At 36.0% G+C, this 12,076-nt stretch overlaps 1 pseudogene; it reads right to left on the bottom strand.

Annotated features, from left to right (window-relative positions):
* Window positions 1-2,733: 2,733 nt before the first annotated feature.
* LOC140516723 (olfactory receptor 4P4-like) overlaps window positions 2,734-12,076 on the bottom strand; it is a 34,730-nt pseudogene continuing 25,387 nt past the window's right edge.

The raw sequence follows: 12,076 nt of genomic DNA on the forward strand, positions 1-12,076 counted from the left end.
ACAGGAGGAACAAAACAGGGGAAGCGATAGAGGAGGGCGATTATAAAACTATCTGCCATTGAATTTATAATTAAAACTTATCTAGCTTTGTAGGACTTGACAGAACATATGTTTTATTGGCATCAGTTGTGAGAAATCAAGATTATGAAGAATCATTCATGTAGTACAATGAGTTAATAGAGAAAGAAAATTCAGTCTTTACTCACCCTTCTCTAAGTAGCTGCTCTCAGAAAAGCTTTTTCATTATTATCATTATTATTAGAATTCGTACTTTTAGTTCAATAACTTTTTATTCTGTATTAAATTGAATTTTAAAGGTATTCTCTAAAATCTTCACAATGGCTGACCTTGGTTAAAATGTAGAAGAAAATACAACCCCTGATATAAATAGCTCATCATATTTGATAGCTTGCAACATTTCCCTCTCTTAGTTACTCAGGGTCCAGATGGTACGGAAAAACGCCTCAATTTGTTTTAGAGTTATGGGGGACTTCATTATAATTCTAAGGTAACAAAGTTATGAAAAGGGGGAAATATCTGACAACCGTTGATGACCACAATTGGAAATTGTATAAGGCAGTATTTGAAAAATTTAAGAATGATATGGGTTTGGAATATACTAGGTATTTATTAAAAATTATTTGATCTGTGCCTTTACTCTGTAACACTTTAATATGAGGGAAGCAATAATCTTTAAAAGATGAATAAATATGAGCATATTAGTCTTTAAAATTAGTTATATATATATATATATATATACACACACAATGAAACAAAACAAATTCTTGCAAAAATCTACTTATCATTCTGCACACTGAGTTCACCACATTTATGCCCAAAGGTTGGTAGTGTATTTCATCATTATTCCTCTGAAATCACTGATGTTCGTTGCACTGACCAGAGAATTTGATTTGAAGTCACTTTGTCATTCTAATATTATTTTTTATTACAGTGCTGTTTTCATTATATAAATTGTCCTCTTGTTTGCAATCAACTCACTCTGTATCAATTTACCAGATTTCTTCTCAGATTTCTGAAACTGTCTTTTTCATTTCCTATACAAGATACAGTTTTGTTCCAATTATATAGTATGATATTTTATATATCCACCAATTGTTGGATACATACCCTTTTAGTTTACAGTCCCTTGCCACCATAAAATAGCTATCTTGTATTATATAGGCATCAATTCACATATATACACATTTTTGTACACAAACACACATGTGTATGTGTGTCCTTTTCGTTTTATTCTATCAATAAATTGCAAAAGACTCTTTCTAGGTCAAAGAGTAAAAATATTTTAATAACTCCAAAATTTATATCCAGAATGACTGAACCAGTACACAATTCTACCAAAAAATAATTAGTGTAACTTTTCTCCCCCCGTCCTTCCTGCATGTGTTATTTGCTATCTTTGTCAAATTTTGTCCTTCTGGGGAGAGTGAGCTTAATCTCAGAGTTATTTTGTATCCTTAAATATTGCTGATTTGTACCAGTTTTTTTCTTATCAGTATTGATAGTTTGGATTGTTTCCTCTGAAAGCTGCCACTATTTTTTTCATTCTGTATTATTTGGGGGATAATTATCATTAATATAAATTTAAATTCCTTGTATATCTGTACTATTAGTACTACTACTACTAGAATAGTTATAATATTATTACTACAGTATGGTAGTATACTGCTACAACTGCAGTATCATTATGCTGCTGCTGCTGCTGCTGCTGCTGCTGCTGCTGATAACATTTAGAGACTATCTAGCATATTGTGTAAAACGTTTTACAAATATTATTTCATTTGATCCTCAAAATAATCCTTGGAGGTAAGAACTATTGTTATTCCATTTTTTCTGATAAGGAAACTGAAGAAAACAGAAGTTAAGATAGGAAGTATCAGAGGCAGAACTTAAACTCAGGTCTTTCTGAATCTGGGCTGTATCACGAAGGCACTATCCACACCACTGGTGGTAAAAGGAAAGATCTTTCTCATTCGTTAATAGGCCCATAAGATTTTCTTAAATCACCTGGAAGCCCAAATCACTGGTGGTGACTATAAATATTCCAGTGTTGTTGGCAATCACATAATGTAAAAGATTCTATACGTAGAAGGCAGAAGAAAAACAATTATTTATACACTAGAAAGCCAAATCCCTGAACTAAAAAACCAAATTCGTCATGGTGACCAAAAAGTTAATAAAAATGATCACCACAGGGAGCAAAGTAATTCCAAAGCCTTCACACCACACCTCCCCCCGCCCTCAGCCAGGGCCTTTTCACAGGCAAAAACTCACAAGCCTGAATCTTGTCGCACCTGCCTGTGCTGTCTCTCCTCTCACCTGACCAGACTCACTCACTTCCTCCTGATTCCACTCCAGCTGTCCTGTTCCTCCTGCTCAGCAAAGTCTTCTAAGTCATTTAAGCAAATTATAGGGGCCTAATAATGAATAAGAAAGATCTTTCCCTTCAAATTACTGTTACATTAGACCCAAACATCTTGTCTATTCATTACATCTGTTGGTAGGGCAACGAGTATTATTAGAACTTAAACAAGGATAATAGAAAATAAGCATACAAATCAATATCCTATCCAACTTATGTCAATAGAACTCCACAACGGTATGATGGAGACCACACAAAATGAGAACATAAACAATATTTTAGAGGGGGAGCTTGAACACAAGTATCCCATCACTCCCCCTCAGCAAATGGAGCCTCAAGTCTTGGGGCAAGGGTTAAAGGTTTCTTCTTCCATAACCATTTCCTGCTGAGTTTGGGCATAGAGCTATTTCTGCCCCGAGAGATCCCATTCGAGAGATCAGTTTCTCAGCTGATTTCACATCCAGAGATGATGCATCACCATCATGAATAGGGGATGACATCTGGCTTAAGCAATTAGGCACCTGCAGTTGGAGACTACTAAGCCTATAGAAAACAAATTTAGCAAACAAATGTAACAGACAAAATGTCAAAGAGAAGGAAAGAGGAGAGCAGACCAGCAGGCAGAGTAAAGACCAGCATAGAGCATAGACCAGAGCAAAGCAGCAGAGAAAGGATCCAAAACAGGATTCAGGGCACCACCAGCAGAAGTTCCCAGATTCCTCAATCCACAAATGCCACAGACAGCTTCAAAGGTCAGTGAGAGGGCTCCTTCACCCAGGAAAGGGGAGCATGGTCTGGACATCCAGGCAGCAGGCACTGCACCAGCAGGTGCCATTGTCAGAGGCCTCCACCTAGAACCCCTGGGAGAATTGAAGGGCTGATCAAATCTCAACCCTGAAAGGCAGCCCAGGAAGACCTCACGCTAAAGCCCCTGGAAGAACTGAGCCACTGATCTGATTCTCAGATCTGAGCTACCCCCAGGGGTGAGGAGGAGCACTGGTGGTGGAGCTGGAGGCTGTTGTGGTGAGGGAATTCAATTGAAGATTCTGGGCAGAAAAGTTTTTGGTTGCTCCCAGACCAGTGAGCAGGTCAGAAGAGAAGTAAACACCTTTCCCTTGATTGTGCCACCTTAGAGGAACTGAGAACTTGCAGTTCCCCAGAATATACTCTCCTCTCGACAAAGGTCTCAAAAGTCAAGTAATTGGATGGGAAAATGTTCAAAACGGGGAGAAAAAATGAGACTGTAAGAGTTTACTTTCTTGGTGAACAGGTATTTTCTCCCATCTTTTCGGATGAGGAAGAACAAAGGATAACATCAGAGGAAGTCAAGGCTTCTGCATCAAAAACCCCCAAAATAAATAAGCAAGGTATAGATAGTCAATTCATCCTTCTCAAATCATAATGCAATAAAACTTATACGTAGTAGAAGGCCATGGAAACATAAACCAAAAACTAGTTGGAAACTAAACAATGCAATCATAGAAAATGAGTGCATTAAACAAGAAATTATAGAAACAATCAACAACTTCATTCAAGAGAATGGCAATAATGAGACAGCCTACCAAATTTTATGGGAAACAGGAAAAGCAATTCTTAGGGGAAGTTTTCTATCTTTGAGTGCCTACATGAATAAAAAAGCAAAAGAGGAGATCAGTGACTTGGGCATGCAGCTGAAAAAACTAGAAAAGGAACAAATTCAAAATCCCGAAGTAAATACCAAATTAGAAATACTGAAAACAAAAGGAGAGATTAATAAAATTGAAATAAAGAAATCTACTGAATCAATAAATAAAACTAGGAGTTGGTTTTATGAAAAAGCCAATAAAATGGATAAACCTTTTTTCAATTTGATTTACAAAAAGAAAGAAGAATGCCAAATTACCAATATCAAAAATGAAAAGGGTAAACTCACATCTACTGAGGAAGAAATTAAAACAGTAATAAGAAATGACTTAGCTCAACTGTATGCAAATGAATTCGACAATCTATTTGAGATAGATGATTATATTTTTATATTCATTTTATTTATTTTCAATGTTCTACAATCACTACCATAAAACTTAGATTCCCCCCACACACACACACTACGTATCACCCACCACCACCCTCCCTCCTTGAGACAGCATACAATTCTACATAGGATCTACACATACACTAATATTGAATACATTCTCACTATAGTCATGCTGGGTAGAACTAAAATAAATGGGAGAAATCATATAACAAACCAAAACGCTAAACACAAACACAAAAATTATCTGCTACATTCTGCGATTGAACTCCATAGTTCTTTGATACGGAAGGCATTTTGTTATGGAGGGCATAGTTCTGGATACGGAAGGCATTTTGCCTTAGAAGATCATTGGGAATTTTTTTAATCCCTTGCATTGCTATGAAGATCCAAGTCTACCAGAAAAAAAAACCTCTCGCACAATGTGTTCGTTCCTGTGCACAAAGTTCTCCTGGTTCTGCTCCTTTCGCTCAGCATCAGATCATAAAAGTCTTTGCAGGCCTCTCTGGAATCTTCTTGTTCATCATTCCTTATAGTGCAGTAGTATTCCAGTACAATCATATCACGTAATTTATTCAGTCATTTTCCCATTGATGGGCATTCCATTAATTTCCAGTTTTGACCACTACAAAGAGTGCTGCTATAAATATTTTTCTACATGTGGGACCCTTTCCCATTTTTATGATCTCTTGGAGATACAGTCCTAGAAGCGATATTGCTTGGCTAAAGGGTATGCACATTTTTTTACCCCTTTGGGCATAGTTCCAAATTGCTCTCCAGAATGGTTGGATGCACTCACAGCTCCACCAAAAATGAATTAGTGTTCCAGCTCTCCCATATCCTCTCCAACGTTTATCATTTTCCTGTTCTGTCATGTTTATCAATCTGATAGGTGTGATGTGGTACCTCAGAGTTGTTTTGATTTGCATCTCTCTAATCAAAAGTGATTTAGAGCATTTTTTCATATGATTATAGATATCTTTAATTTCTTCCTCTGAAAATTGCCTGTTCATATCTTTTGACCATTTATCAATTGGGGAATTAGCTGCATTGTTGAACATTTGACTCAGTTCTCAAAATATTGTAGAAATGACGCCTTTATCCCTGAGACTAGACATAAAAATTCTTTCTCAATATGCTATATCTCTCCAAATTCTGGTTGCATTGGGTTTGGTTGTGCAAAAATTTTTAGTTTAATGCAATCAAAATTATCCATCCTGCACTTCATAACGTCTTCTATCTCTTCTTTAGTCAAAAATTCTTCCCTTCTCTATAAATCTGATAAATACACTATTCCTCGGTCCTCCAGTTTGTCAATGGTATCAATCTTTATACCTAGATCATGTACCCATTTGCACTTTATTCTTGTGTACGGTGCTAGGCGTTGGTCTATGCCTAGTGTTCGTCACACTGTTATTCAGTTTTCCCAGCAATATTTGTCAAACAATCAATTCTTATCCCAGAAGCTGAGGTCCTCGGGTTTAACAAACTGCAGACTGGTATATTTATTGCCTACTGTGTCTTGAGTACCTAGCTTATACCACTTGTCTACCCTTCTGTTTATTAACCAGTAAGAAGTACTTTTGATAATTGCTGCTTTATAATACAATTTGAGATCTGGTACAGCCAAGCTACCTTCCCTAGCACTTATTTTCATTAGTCCCTTTGATATTCTATAACTATTGTTCTTCCAGATGAATGTTGATATTATTTTACCGGCTCTAGAAAATAATTATATGGTAGTTTAATTGGTATGGCCCTAAACAAGTAAGTTAATTTAGGGAGAATTGTCATTTTTATTATATTGCCTCTGCCTACCCATGAGCAACTGATGTTTTTCCACTTAGTTAGATCGGACTTTATTTGTGGAAAAACTATCTTGTAATTGTTTTCATATAGTCCCTGAGTTTGTTTTGGCAGATAAACTCCTAAATATTTTGTAGTGTCTATGATAGTTTTAAATGGGATTTCTCTTTCTATCTCTTGCTGTTGGACTTTGTTACTAATATATGGGAATGCAGAAGATTCGTGCAGGTTTATTTTGTAACCTGCAACTTTACCAATAACTTTATTATTTCAAGTAGTTTTTTACTTCAGTCTCTGGGATTCTCTAAGTAAATCTTCATATCCTCTGCAAAGAGTGATAACTTAGTTTCTTCTTTGCCTATTATTATTCCTTCAATTTCTTTATCTTGTCTAATTGATGCAGCTAACATTTCTAGTACCATATTGAATAATAGTGGTGATAATGGACATCCTTGTTTCACCCCTGATCTTATTGGAAATGTATCTAGCTTATCGCCATTGCATATAATGTTTGCTGAATGTTTTAGGTAGATACTGTTTATTATTTTATAGAAATTTCCCTTTATTCCTGTGTTCTCCAGTGTTTTTAATAGGAATGAGTTCTGTATTTTGTCGAAAGCTTTTTCTGCCTCTATCAAGAAAATCATGTGGTTTTTGTTAGTTTTGTTGTTGATATGATCTATAATGCTAATAGTTTTCCTAATATTGAACCAGCCCTGCATTCCTGGTATGAATCCTACCTGATTATAACGTATTATTCTGGTGATACGATGCTGTATTCGTTTTGCTAAAATCTTATTTAAAAGTTTTGTATTTATATTTATTAGAGAAATTAGTGTATAATTTTCTTTCTCTGTTTTGTGTCTCCCTGGTTTAGGTATCAACACCATATATGTATCAAAAACATAATTTGGTAGGACTCCTCCTTCAGCAATTTTACAAATAGTCTATGTAGTATTGGAATTAACTGATCTTGAAATGTTTGATAGAATTCGCTTGCAAGTCCAACCGGTCCTGGAAATTTTTTCTAGGGAGGTCATTGATGGCTTGTTTAATTTCCTTTTCTGATATGGGATTATTTAAGTACTCAATTTCCTCTTCTTTTAATCTGGGCAATTTATGTTTTTAATTTTTTTAAAAAAATAATCATCCATCTCATGCAGACTGTTGAATTTATGGACATATACTTGGGCACAGTAATTTCTAATTATTGTTTTAATTTCCTCCTCATTGAACATGAATTCATGCTTTCCATTTTTGGTATTGGGAATTTGGCTTTCTTCTTTCTTTGTTCAATCACATTGACCAAATGTTAATCAATTTTATTGTTTTTTTTTCATAAAACCAACTCAGCTTTATTTATTAGTTCAATAGTTTTCTTAATATCAATTTTATTAATCTCTCCTTTTATTTTCAGTATTTCTAATTTGGTATTTACATTGGAATTTTCAAATTGTTCTTTTTCTAGTTTTCAACTACATGTCTAATTCATTGATCTCCGTTTTGTCTATTTTATTCACGTAGGCATTCAAAGATAAACAATTTCTCCTAAGAACTGCTTTTGCAGTTTCCCATAAGATTTGGTAGGTTGTCTCACTGTTGTAATTCTCTTGAATGAAGTTATTGACTGTTTCTATAATTTCTTGTTTAACCCACTCATTCTTTAGGATTAGATGACTTAGTTTCCAATAAGTTTTTGGTTTATATATCCATGGCCTTTGATTACATATAAGTTTTATTGCATTATGATCTCAGAAGGATGCATTGACTATGTCTGCCTTTCTGCACTGAATTGTGAGGTTTTTATGCCCTAGTACATAGTCAGTTTTTGTATATGCGCCATATACCGCTGAGAAGTATGTATATTCTTTTCTATAGCCATTCCTTTTTCTCCAGAGATCTATCATATCTACCTTATCCAGAGGTTTATTCACCTCCTTAACTTCCTTCTTGTTTATTTCGAGAGTAGATGTATCAAGTTCAGAGAGGGGGAGGTTGAGGTCCCCCACTAGTATACTTTTGCTGTCTATTTCTTCCTGTAACTCCCTTAACTTCTCTTGTAAGAATTTGGATGCTATGCCACTTGGAGAATATATATTTAGTAATGAAATTGCTTTATTGTCTATGGTGCATTTTAACAGGACGCAGATTCCTTTCTTATCTCCTTTGATAAGATCTGTTTCTGCTTTTGCTTTATCTGAGATTAGAATTGTTAGCCCTGCTTTTCTTACATCAGATGAAGCACGTAATATTCTGCTCCAGCTTGTTACCTATATCCTGTGTCTATGCCCCCATTTCAAATGTGTTTCCTGTAAACAACATGTTGTTGAATTATAGTTTTTAATCCATTCTGCTAGCCATCTCCATTTTATGAGAGAGTTCATTCCATTCACATTCACAGTTATGATTATGATCTATGTCTTCTCCTCCATGTCTTTCCCCTTGTTTATGGTTTTTGCTCTCCTTTCTCCCTTCCCCTCCACAAGAGTTTTAATTTTTGACCACTGCCTCCCTCAGTCTTCCCTCTCTTCTTTCAGCCTCTCTCCCTTTTAATCCCATTTTACCTTACTACTTCATCCCTCCCTTTTAGCCTCCGCTCCCTTTTCTATTTCCACTTTCCCCTCCTACTCCTTATAAATCTAGCTGTATTTCTTTACTTAACTGAGGTTGTTTCACCCTCCTTGAATCCAGTCAGATGAGGGTAACTCTGAATCAATGCTTGTCTACCTCCCCTCCTTCTCTCTACTCCAATGTGATTTTGTGACTCTTCCTGTGATGGAATTTACGTTTTTTTCACTCCTCCTTTTCCCATCTCCCATTACAGTCCCTTCACACCCTTAAATCCCATTTGTTATCAACACATTATTTAATTTATTCCCACTCACTCTATGTATATTCCTTTTATATTTCATAATAAATGTGCAATTTTCAAAATTAACAAATGTTATCTTCCTTTTTAGTGATGCAAACAGTTTGCTCATATTGAATAACCACATTTTTCCCCCTGTTTACCTTTTTATGTCTCTCTTGAGACGTGTATTTGAAGAACGAATTTTCTATTGAGTTCTGACCTTTTCATCAGGAAGGTCTGGAAATCTCTTATTTTATTGAATGTCCATCTCCATGACTGAAACACTATGCTAAACTTTGCTGAGCATTTAATCCTTGGTTCTAGTCTCCACTCATTTGCCTTATAGAATATTATATTCCAGTTCCTTCAGTCTTTTAATGTATGGGCTGCAACGTTCTGAGTTATCCTTACTGTAGCTCCTCAGTATATAAATTGTTTCTTTCTTGCTTCATGCAGTACTTTCTCCTTCACTTGATAGTTCTGGAATTTGGCAACAATATTCCTTGGTGTTTTTAATTTGGCGTCCCTTTCAGGAGGTGAATGTTGGATTCTTTTGATGGCTATTTTGCCCTATCGATGTAGTACTTCTGGGCAATTTTCCTTGATGATTTCTTGGATGATATTTTCCAGGCTCTTTTTGTTTTCATCATGGCTGTCTGGTAGACCAATAATCCTTAGATTTTCTCTCCTGGATCTATTTTCCAGGTCAGTTGTTTTTATAAAATTAAATATTTTACATTTTCTTTTATCTTTTCATCCTTTAGATTCTGTTTGACTGATTCTTGATGTCTCATAGATTCATTAGCTTCGATTTGTCCCACTTCTAATTATTATCAAAGTGCGTTCTTCAGCTAACTTTTGCATCTTCTTTAACATATGTCCAATTGTGCCTTTTAAGGAATTTTTTCTCCAGTTAGGTTTTGTACTTCATTTTCCATTTGTCCAATATTTCCTTTAAATTCTTCTATGATTTATTTTTTGACATTTTTAAAGTCATTGTTCAGTTTTTCTTCTACTTCTCTAATTTGGATTTTAAAATCCTTCCTGAACTCTTCCAAGAAGCCTTATTGTGATGCAGATCAGGTTATATACCTTTCTGAAGTTTCATATGGGAGAACAGATTCAGTGCTGACCTCTTTGGTATTTGTGTTTTGCTCTTTGTCCTCAAAGAAAGATTCTGTGTTTTTTTCTTTTCTGCTTTGCTTCTTAGTAATGAAAATCACCCCTTTCCTGCTTTTTAATGTAGATGGCCATGTCTTGGGCACAGGGGCCTCTATCCCACAGTTCTTGTGCCTAAAACTTGAGGCTTTGCGTGTTGTGCCTTCTGTTTCTTCCAACCAGAATTTAAAATGCTGCAGCTTACTTGGTGCTGAGCTGGCTGGTGTTGGAAAGTAGAGTCCAGGTGAGGTTTTTTTGAGGTTTCCCCACAGTTGCTCTGGAGTTTGCTGGATAAATGTGAAGGAGGGGTGGTCTGGCAGTTGAAGTAGGGCTATTTGGGACAGCTCTGGTCCTGCACTGGTTCCCTTCAGCCACAGAAAGAGGAATCCTCCTTAGTGATCTTCCTAGTCTAATGGGCTAAGAGGCTGTTTATCTTTTTTGCTGCTCCCTCCATTCCAGGGTTTTTTTCTAGGGAGATATCCTCTGGGCACATCAAGATCAAGAAGGGGAGGGACACAGTAATTACCGATTATTCTGCCGTCTTCGAAAAGAGAAGTTAAGAAAGAAAAAAAAAACAGGTGGTTCTGGAGTTTGACTGTTGCAGTAACTACATCCATCTCAGCAGCTAAGTTCACAGGATCACGAATTTAAAGTTGTGAACCTTCCTCATTCTCACATAGATAAACGTAAGCTTAGCTATATTGAGGAATCTATATTAGATCACAAAGGTAAGTCATTTTAAAAAAGTTATGTCCTCTAATTAGCTCTCCATCACTCTTTTTAGACTGTAGCCTTGCTGAAAAAAAAGGCATCTCTAATTTAAATATGATTTGATATTTCCTGGACTGAAAAAGAAATAAGTCACACATCTTCTGGCAGATGGCCAATTGCCTGGGGGAGACAATGACTGGGAAATTTCCAGGTAGTACAAAATGACCAAGTGAACTGTCCATTCCTTTGATAGATTTCCTATTTCTCTCCCTGCTTATATACCTACCCCTACCCTTCAGTACCTCAAACACTATAGCCAGCTCAGGAGAATGGAGTAAGTACTCAGGACTGAAGTAGCTGCCTGATCTTTATCCCTTGGGTCAAAAAATGCTAAAGCTACAAATTGAAAGGAAAATTTACTCTGAACAAAATTTTCACTTGCAAATCACCCATGTCTATTATCTTTCCTCCCTCACTTGTTTCACACTTTGTGCTCTCTCCTTCTTCTCCCAATTTCTATTTGCTTTTCTCCACAGTCTTCTATTTGAACACATTTCTGTCTCTTTCCCTTCCTCTCCTATTCTTTTCTGCTCTGGGGTTTTTCTTTCTTCCTTTCTTCCTTCACTTTCTTTCTTTCTCTCTGTCTCTCTTCTTTCCTTCCTTCCTACAATCTTTCCCTCCTTCATTTCTTTCTCTCTTTCTTTCACTTTCTGTCTTCCTTCCTTATTTCTCCTTATTTCTTTCCTAATTTCATTCCTCTCCCGAATTCAATATATAACATTAAAAGCCATAATCCAACAATATGTTGTTTACAAGAAACACATTTGAAACGGGGGGATACACATAAGATAAAGGTCAAAGGATGGAGCAGAATATATTGTGCTTCAGCTGATGTAAGAAAAGCAGGAGTAGCAATCCTAATCTCAGACAAATAAAAGCAGAAATAGATCTAATCAAAACAGATAAGTATGGAAACTATGTCTTGCTAAAAGAGACCACAGACAATGAAGCAATATCATACCAAACATGTATACTCCATGGTATAGCACCCAAATTCCTACAGAAGAAGTTGGAAGGGTTGAAGGAAGAAATTGACAGCAAAACTATACTACTGGAGGATCTCAAATTTCCCCTCTCTGAACTTGATAAATCTAATCTC

Source organism: Notamacropus eugenii, chromosome Y, assembly GCF_028372415.1.
Source record: "Notamacropus eugenii isolate mMacEug1 chromosome Y, mMacEug1.pri_v2, whole genome shotgun sequence".
Lineage (NCBI taxonomy): Eukaryota > Metazoa > Chordata > Mammalia > Diprotodontia > Macropodidae > Notamacropus > Notamacropus eugenii.